Genomic DNA, 10,595 nt, shown 5'->3' on the forward strand with positions numbered 1-10,595 from the left:
CACCTTCATCGCACTGCAATCATTATATAAACCACTGTAGCGGCGGCTACACCGCTAACTGAAGGATCGCACAACCAGACGGGTTGAGTTCAGTGAGCAAAAACTGATTTATTGCAGGCTGCCTGGCTGGTCTTATACTCCCAGCCTGGACCTGGCTGAGAACCGCACTGGGGGGCCCCAACATCACCGGGGCATCACCTGGGTCCCCAAGCGCGGGCTTCTGAGCCTGGTGCTGAGGTCAGGAGGAAACCCCCCGATGGCACCATTTTGGCCGGCTGCCCCGCCGCGTGCGTGACAAGCAGCCTAATGGTGTACCACTACACCACCTTACAAAATAAACAAAAATAGTGCAAAGAAAGAAAAAGTCAAAATAAGGCTGTGATTATTCAGGAATCAGATGGCAGAGGTGAAGAAGCTGTCCTTGTGCTGGTCAGTGCTTGTCTTCAGGCTCCTGTACCTTTTCCCCAAGGGTAGCAGAGTGAAGAGGGCATGGCAGAGTTGGGGTCAGAAGAGATCTAATCGGGGAGCCTTAGGATAGCCTTGAGGAAGGGGGCACAAACTGTCGTCCAAGATTTCATCCAGTGGAGGGAGAGCAGGTGCCATATCTCCCATGGACTTCCTTCGTCTCCATCCACCACACCGTCACTCTCCCTCCCTTCAGCATTTCAGACAAATGCATGTGCTCATAGAGCATGGAGACTGAAACCACGTGATTTGTTTTGGTGACACCCCCCCCGCTGATGGCATCACCCGGTGCAGTCAGCAACCCCCTAATGACGTGAGTGCTGCGGGTCGGTGGGTGGGGGGCACAAGCCCATTTAGGGGGGAGCATGGCCCATAATGCCAAGCCTGAGTCATGGCCTGGGTGATGGGGAGGGGGGGGTGGTCCTTGAGGATAGAGGCCTCTTGTAGATGTCCTCGATGGAGTGTAGACTGGTGCCCATGATGTTGCTGGCTGCATTAACAATCCTCTGGAGCTTTTTTTTGTACTGAGATTGGCATCTTCCCTCCTATTCCATCTTCTCTGCAGCTTATTGAGCTTCCTTTGTCTCCTTCCCAGTTCTTATGAAGGGTCTTTAACCTGAAAAATTAACTCTTTCTCTTCCCATAGGTGAGATTCATCCTCCTAAATATTCCCAGTGTCTCTATTTTGCCACGTTTGAATGTTTGGCTTTATCATGAGGCTTCGGTCTCATGTACAAAATTTGATGCTAAACCGATATCTGAAAATTGAATAAGCTCATTGGAGCAACATTTTACAGTAAAACCGCCAGTATCCCAATCTGGGGATTGGTAGATGCCAAATAAGTGAATTTTCCAGTTGCTTGAGATTGTATGTTGTGATTGATTGATTGATGAATGGAGCGGCATGGTTAGCATAGTGTTTAGCATAGTGTTTAGCACAACACTTTCATAGTGACAGCGATTGGGACTGGGGTTCTGCACTGTCTGTTCGGAGTTTGTACATTCTCCCTGTGTCTGGTTTCCTCCCACTGTTTGAAACATACCGGGGTTGTAGGTTAATTGGGTGTAATTGGGAGGCACAGACTCAAGGGCCAATAGGGCCACTTAACCGTCCTGAATGTCTGTATGTCTAAATTTAAATTTAAATTTATTCAACTTATCACTGGTGGGGATTGGGGGGGTGAGGGGGGGGGGCACCAATTTTAAACTTTTATGTTTTTTACCTATTTATATTCTGCAATTTTTTTGCCGGTTGCTTGAGGCTGCTGGTTGCTTGAATTCCAGATAACAGGGAGTTTGCTGTATTACGAGAATATTTGATGGAAATCATTGCTCTTCTGCCTCATTTCTCTCTCATGGACAAAACTTTGGCACTAAAATGCCGCAGGATTTTCTCATCACAGTTCTCCCGGGGGACAACCACAACCCACAGATAGTGTTTCCCTGGAGATTTCACCTTCCTCCGCAGAAAACATCCACAGAATTTTATCATGAGTCGACCTGCGGGATTTACAAATTTGCATTTAATGAGGTAGAAAGTGCATTAGAGTCTGTATTGATATTCAGCACAAAGTGGCAAACTTACATTTAAATCAAGAATTTGGAAGGCTTGCTGGATATCTGGGACAGAGGAGGAGGTGGAATCAGAGGAGAGAAAAGGAAAGGATGTGGTTGGCAGGGCACTGCGTAGCTTGGGTAGCTTAACACTACATCCTGTCACTCAATGTCCACATGGATACTGGAGCAGGATCAACATTTTAAAGCTTAGGTGAGGTTCTCACTCTTCCTCATTTCATCGCCTTCTTCTGCTTTACAAGCCTCAGGATTCTATGGACATACAAACATCCTCAAATCAGTCATTTTCATTTTAAACCAGGTAATTTCCTTTTAGGTCCTGTGTCACCTCTTTGTCTCACTATTTCACTCTCCTTCCATAAAATCTTACTTCTTCTCCCTCTGGCACTGATATATTGTTTCCCTCAATCTTTGAGAAGTAACCCCAAAATATTGTTAAAGTACATTTTCTAACTACAACTTGATGTGGCAATGATCCATGACTCAGATTGGCCAACGAAGGAGTGCACTGGAAGAACATCTTGGCTGCCCAATATACTCACTACCCATATACTCTGACTAATGCACTCTTTACATTAGTTACCATTTGCAAGTGGAGATATAGACAATGAAACCATTCAAGAAGCTAACTTCAACCATCTGGGGCTTTGCTCCCAGAAAATGAATGTGCAAATGCTAATTGTAATGAAACTACAAGAAACTGCAGAGTTTCTAACCTGAATGTGGCTTAGGCTATCACAAATACTGTCCTTCCATCCATCAGTACCATCATGTTGCTTTGGTAAAGCAGCCAACATCTTAAGAGTTTCATCCCACCCCAGCCACACTCTCTTCAACTTGCCTTGTTAAGAACAAGATTGACAGGTCTGAGATTAGGCACCATGAAATTTTCCATTATTATCACACTCTTGAATAAATCTCATAATAGAACAATTGTGTTGCCTTTGATCTGTACCAACAGATCTCTCTCTGTTACCCTATATTTCTGTACCATGTCTTACTTGTGATCTGATTGGTCTGCTGCCAAGACAAAATCTCTTTCATGGCATCTTTGGTACATCTGACAATAAACGTGAATAAGTTGCCTGTGCTGAATAATAAACGTAAGGAAACAATACATTAAAATGATTTTTTAAATATTAAGGTTATTCATTGCATTGGCTGACTAACTGATATACACATCATTCTCCTTCACTTCCTTACAATCTTTCTTTCTATAAGTTAGTTACCACTTGCACATGGAGACATAGCCCAATGAAACATCGCAGAACATGAAATGACATTGGACCCAGACAAGGACATACTGTGCTTCTCCTGAGGAGAAGGAAGAGCTCGAGAATCTCAACAACTAATAATATTGTTGTTCACATGTTTCATCCATGCTTAGATCCTTCCCTGATGGAATATAAGTGATGCAAGTTTTATTGGGTTAGTTGAAGGGAGCAGGCTTAAAGGTTCCTAAAGTTTTAATGGGTTAAATGGTCCATCCCAATCCGCATTTTCTTTGTTTTATTATAATTTATTTGGGTTTAATCAGGGAAAATCTTTTCCCATCAAACCCCCCCCCCCACAAAGTTTAATAATGTGCAACTTTTATTGCCAGAAATTCCACTTCAGGTCAATTGTGGCCACATGAAAATAAAGAAGCTGTCTAGGTGTGACCTGATGGTATCTGAGGATTCTACCTGCAAATTTTTAACCACATTGCCATTCTCCCCTTCCCACCTATTTCAATGAGTTGGCTGAGAGTTGGATAGTCAAATTATGTTTCATAATATGTAAGGTTTAAAATACTGCAGCTTTGGGGAAAAGTAGCATCACGTCCATTTCAGTTAGGCCGATTAGCATAACTATGGTGGTTGGCAAGATTCTAGAGTCCGTTATTAAGGATGAGGTTTCGGGCTACTTTGAAAGCAGAAGATAAAATAGGCTGAAGTCAGCATGATTTCCTTCAGGGGAGATCTTGCCTGACAAATCTGCTGGAAATTTTTTTGAGGAAATAATAAGCAGGACAGACGAAGGAGAGTCAGTGGATGTTGTTTGCTTGGATTTCCAGAAGGTCTTTGATAAGGGGATGCACATGAGGCTGCTAAACAAGATAGGAACTCAGTATTAAGTGAAAGGATAGAGGATTAGTTGACTGACAGAAAGCAAAGAGTGGCTGCTGGTGACAAGTTGTGTTTCGCAGGGCTTGGTCTTTGGTCCACTGCTTTCCACAGTAGATGTAAATAATTTAGCTGACAAAATTAATGGTTTTGCAGCCATGTTTTCAAATGAATCAATGATTACTGGAGGGGCGAGTCGAGTTGAGGAAGTGGGAAGTGTGTAGGGGGACTTGGATATGTTGGGAAAATGGACAAAGAAGCAGCAGATAGAATACAGTGTAGGAATGTGTATGGTCATGCATTCTGGTCGAAAGAGTTAAATGATTTTTAAAAAATTATAAGGTAGACTATATTTTAAAAGGGGAAAAAATTCACATAGCAGAGATGCATAGGGACTTGGCAGCCCATAAGCAAGATTCTCCAAGGTTAACGTGGGTTTAGTCCGTAGTAAGGAAGGCAAATGTAATGTTAGCATTCATTTTAAGAGGATGAAAAGGCGAAGATGTTCAGTTCTGCTCTCCTCATCGCAGGAAGGATGCAGAAGCATTGGAGAGGGTGCAGAGGATATTTAGCAGAATATTGCCTGGATTGGAGAGCATATCTTAAGGTTAACAGAGATAGGGCTTTTCTCTTTGGCGTGAAGGAGGATGAGAGGTGACTTAATAGAGATCTACAAGATTATGAGAGGAATAGATAGGGTGGACAGCCAGCACCTATTTTCCAGGGCGACCGTAGCAAATACCAGAGGACATAAGTTTTAGGTGAGAGGAGGAAAATTTAGGGGAGACGTCGGGGGTAATTTCTTTTTATACAGAGTGTAGTGGGTGCTTGGAATTCACTGCCAGGGGTGGTGATCAAGGCTGATACAATAAGAATATTTAATAGACAGACACATAGATGAAAGAAAAATAGAGGGTTACTGTGGTGTGAGGTAGGAAAGTTTTAGATTGTTGAATAAATTTATACAGGTCAGAACAATATTGTGGAGAAGAACATCTATGGGAAGTGTTGCATTGGAGGGCACCAGCAATCATCAAGGATCCACACCAGCTAGCACACACACTGATCTCACAGCTACCATCAGGAAAGAGGTGCCACAAGACTCACACCACCAGGTTCAGGAACAGCTGCTACCCTCCACCATCAGACTCCTCAACAACAAACTCAATCAGGGACTCATTTAAGGACTCTTAAATTTGCACTTTATTGATTTTTTTTCTTCTCTGTATTGCACAGATAATTTGTTTACACTTCTTTATTTGTTTTCATGAGCACATTGTGTACAGTTTTTTTTGTACTAGTAATAGGTGGTAATTCTGCCTCACCCACAAGGAAATGGATCTCAGGGTTGTATGTACTCTGACAATAAATCTGAAATTCTGAAATCAAATCTAGAGAAATAGGATGCAAGAGCAGGGATGTGTTGTTCAGGCTTTATAAGGCACTGTTGAGGCCTTACTTGGAGTATGGGGTACAGTTTTAGGCACCTTATTTAAGGAAGGATATCTTTCTTTTCTTTGGCTTGGCTTCGCAGATGAAAATTTATGGAGGGGTAATGTCCACGTCAGCTGCAGGTTCGTTTGTGGCTGACAAGTCCGATGCGGGACAGGCAGACACGGTTGCAGCGGTTGCAGGGGAAAATTGGTTGGTTGGGGTTGGGTGTTGGGTTTTTCCTCCTTTGTCTTTTGTCAGTGAGGTGGGCTCTGCGGTCTTCTTCAAAGGAGGTTGCTGCCCGCCGAACTGTGAGGCGCCAAGATGCACGGTTTGAGGTGATATCAGCCCACTGGCAGTGGTCAATGTGGCAGGCACCAAGAGATTTCTTTAGGCAGTCCTTGTACCTCTTCTTTGGTGCACCGCTGTCACGGTGGCCAGTGGAGAGCTCACCATATAACACAATCTTGGGAAGGCGATGGTCCTCCATTCTGGAGACGTGACCTACCCAGCGCAGTTGGATCTTCAGCAGCGTGGATTCGATGCTATCGACCTCTGCCATCTCGAGTACTTCGATGTTAGGGATGAAGTCGCTCCAATAAATGTTGAGGATGGAGCGGAGACAACGCTGGGGACTAGCATTGGTGATGATTCAAAGTAGATTTACAAGATTGATTCCTGGAATTATGGGATTAGCATCTGAAGAACATTTGAAGGCACTTGAACTGTATTCCTTAGAGTTCAGAAGAATGAGAGGGGGACCCCATCGGAGCATTTTGAATGTTTAAAGGCTTGGACATAGTAGATGTGGCAAAGTTGTTTCCCATGGTAGAGGAGTCAAGGACAAGAGGGCACAACTGCAGGATTGAGATACAGAGGAGTTTCTCTTGCCAGAGACTGGTGAACCTCTGGAATTTCCTGCCCCAGGCACTGTGGATCCAGGTTGTTGGGTGTATTGAAAACAGTGATTGATAGGTATCCGAATAGTCAGGATATCAAAGGTTATGGGGAGAAGGCAGGGGAGTGGGGATGAGTTGGAGAATAGTTCAGCTCATGCCAGATGGAATGCCAGAGTAGACTTGATGAGCTGAATAGCCTACCTCCTATATCTTATGGTGTAATGTAATGATGAGGCTTTACAAGGAGTATTGTGAGTAATTTTGGGCCCAGTATCTCCTGGCATTGGAAACGGCCCAGAGGAGGTTTACGACAATGATCCTAGGAATGAGGGTCAATGAATGAGAACAACTTGATGGCTCTTGGCCTGTTTTCACTGGAGTTTAGAAGGAGTAGGGGGATCTCATCAAGACCTACCAAATATTGAAAGAGTTGGATAGGTGGACGTGAAAAAGTTGTGTCCAGTGCCGGGAGAGTCTAGGATCAGAAGGCACAATCTCAGAATCAAAGGTCAGCCCTTTAGAACAGGCATGAGGAGAGGTTTTTTCATCCAAAGGTTTGCAGATGCATGGAATTGGTTGCCACTGACAACTGTGGATGCCAAGTCATTGGGTACATAGGAAGCAGAAGCTGATACATTCTTGATTAGTAAGGGTGTCAAAGGTTATGGCTGAATGGGATTGTGAGGAAAAATATGATTTGAATGGTAGAGCAGACTCAAGGTGCTGAATTGCCTAATTCTGCACTTAAGTCTTGTGGTCTTATTTCAGTGTTGAAAAATCATCAAAGTTTCACAGAGTCTATCAGAATTTATACTCTACGTAAGGCTGAATACACAACAAATTTGCCTTGTTGCTGTAGTTGATAGAGCGTCAGTTTGCCACAACATGAAAATCTTTAACTTTTGTCTACCGTAAGGAAGACAGTGAGTCATCACTTTGTCCAGCGGCCCTCTCAGAAACCTACAGCCCTTGATGTTCCTCAGCGGTCTCCCCTCCAAGTACTGACTAGGCCTGAGCCTGCTTAGCTTCTGAGATCAGATAATTCAGGCTATTAGGGCTTCTGTAGCTGTATTCGTCAATATGCTACTCAGTTTAGGTCACTGGGAAATGGATAATTTCTAAATAACCATTGATACCATCCTCTGACAAAGGCTGAAAAAGTGAAGCTATTTTATTTAGCAACCATCCCAAAAAATAATAGATAGAAGCATTTGAATGGCCTTCTATAAATTACCAATTTATTTTGTTTAAAAGACCGTGAAGCTTATGGAGTATTCTCAGTCTCCCTCAGCAATCTGGTTAATGTGTGCCCTGATTAATATGAAACTCATGGTCAGCCCATACAAAGGTGAGACAATGGGAGAAAGAGAGACTATGCTCGTATACACTTGGGTGTAGAACACAATGCATAGTGTCCTCTAGAAATGAAGGGATATCATAATGTAAGAGACGTGAGAGGCAATCTACATAGAAAATTCCCGCAGACTGCAACGAAAATAAATAATAAAGAAATTGTTTGTGCAGTGGGTGGCAAGGTTAGCAAGGTAGTTAATGCATTGCCGAAATAGCACTCGTGATCGAAACCCATGCTTTCTGTCAGGAGTTTTCCCGGGGGGCTCCAGTTTCCTCCCACCATTTGAAACATACTGGGGGTGTAGGTCAATTGGGTGCAATTAGACAGCACAGGCTCGTGGACCAAAAGGCCTTGTCTAAATTTAAATTTAAAGTACAAAATGTTAAAGGGCAAAACATAATACTATCTTTAATATCTATCAGTTACAAAAATGACTGTCACTAACATAGAGTTCCTTCCAAAGTAGAAATGTTAAAGATGCCTCAGATCCTCTCTCTCTTTCTCTTTCTCTCGTACCTCTCAAGTTTTGATGGTTCTTAAGTATGTAATTTTATCCCTGAATGATATCATTTTATGGGCTTCAAGCTTCTGTGAAGCCAGGAGTGAAAGTATTTTAAATTTATTACAGGTGTTCCTGCATTAAAAACATTCTGGATTTAACCCATTTGTGTTATGATTTCCTCGGCTACTTTCTTTTGAAAAACTGGATTAACTTGAATTGATTCATTGTCACTTCTGTCTGTAAATAATGAGACTCACTGCTGCCATATTCCCTGAGGTAGGATGTTGCCAGGACCCCATACCCTCTCTATCCTCCAGTGAAAAGTAAACATTTTTAATACTGGTCACTGCCCCCATTGCCTTGATGTGTCGTATTCAGCTGGGCCACACAAGGAAAGGCCGAGCAAAGTCCAAGACTGCTACCAACAGAAGTAGCAGCAATTCCTGCTGTTGGATGTCAGGAGCTCCTGAAAGAGAGTGGGAGGGGAGTTGTTGAGTAAAGGAGGAGGCAGTTGATAGGTGAGTGGGTCAGAGTATATGGGTGAGGAGGGAAAGAGTTGGTGATGGAGTTGTTGGGTTGGCAAGTGGAAGATGGCGATGTAGCGCAATTGATTAGACCTGACAGGCCAGAAGTCAAGATTAATAGGCTTTAATCACTATAAACTTACAGTCACATCTTACATGCTGTTGGCCTGATTCCAAGGCAGTACTGAGGGAGGGGGAATTGGGTGATACCGCTTTTATTAGGGATCCTGGAGGAGGAGGAGTTACAGTATTGGGGCGGGCCAACCAGTACAATGACTGCAATACAGTGTTAAGAGAGAGAGAGAGAGAGAGAGAGAGAGAGAGAGAGAGAGAGAGAGAGAGAGAGAGAGAGAGAGAGAGAGTGCTGTGGGGTCAGTGACTGGCATAGTGTAGGGGACAGAGATACTTCCTCTTCTTTCTCCTCCCCCTCATCCTCCTTCTCCTTCTCCTCATCCTTGTAATCCTTTTTATATTTTCCTTACTGATCTGTCCAGAATCTAATTGACCACTATACCTACACTCTATCCTTCTCTCTCTCTAAGACAAACCATTTTTCTTCTGTGTTATATTAAAATATTGATATTGATATTCTATTAAACTCCAATTAATTAAGATTAATATATTTAATCACTTGACAATCTGAATTATAATGTCAGTTGTTTTTTAATATTTTATTTTAATTTTTCCAAATTGTTAGTTGTTGATAATGTTTTGTTCCTGTAGTTATAATGTTCACATAAATGTAGCAAATGGTAATGCCATTTTTTCTTGCGTGAGTTATTTGGTTAATGGCTTACATGTTTTTCTATAACATTTTAATGACATTATTTTACATTACTGTTATATTTAGAAACTTGCTTCTTGAATCATTGTTGAATTTCTTCAGGGTCTGCATGCTGGGTACCTAAAAGCCTGATAGCACTGATGTTCTTTGAGGCATTGGTAGCACTTTTATATCTTCATCTGAAGGTCAGAGGTTTGAGACATTTCAAACTACTCTACTGTCCAATATAAGATGTTGTTTTTCACAGTGGAATCAAAAAAGAAAGGAATCCTCCTGCATTCCGGACATTAATCTGTCTATCAACATATTTTTGGTGGGGAGCTTCCTGTGCACAAATTAGCTGTTTGGTTTCCTACATTCCTACTGGATACCATAAAACTGTTTATATATAAATATTTTTCCTCATGTTCTTAATTGTTTCAAATAGATAGTCACTCATCAATGAATCTATAGGTGAGAAAGATGTTTCCCATTTCTTCCTGAACTTAGTTGTGACCATTTGATAGTGTTGAAAGTTGTCGAAGTTTACATAAGGATAGACAGGATGCAGAGTTGGGTGGAAAAGTGACAGATGGAGTTCAATCCAGATAAGTGTGAGGTGATATATTTTGGAAAGTCAAATCTGAAGACTGAGTACAGGGATCCAAATTCATGCATCGTTCAAAGTTGCTGCGCAGGTTGATAAGATAGTTAAGAAGGTCTATGCAATGCTGGGCTTCATAAGTAGGGGGATTGACTTCAAAGAGTCGAGAGGTCATGTTGAAACTCTACAAATCTCTGGTGGGTCCACACTTAGAATATTGTGTTCAGTTCTGGTCACCTCATTGGAGGAAGGTATGGAGAGGGTACAGAGAAGATTTACTAGGATGTTGCCTGGATTGGGAAATAAGGTTATGAAGCAAGGTTAGCAAGGCTTTTCTCATTTGAGGTGACTTAATGGAGGTCCGCAAGATCCT

The sequence above is a fragment of the Narcine bancroftii genome, chromosome 3 (genome assembly GCF_036971445.1).
Source record: "Narcine bancroftii isolate sNarBan1 chromosome 3, sNarBan1.hap1, whole genome shotgun sequence".
In the NCBI taxonomy this organism is placed as follows: Eukaryota; Metazoa; Chordata; class Chondrichthyes; order Torpediniformes; family Narcinidae; genus Narcine; species Narcine bancroftii.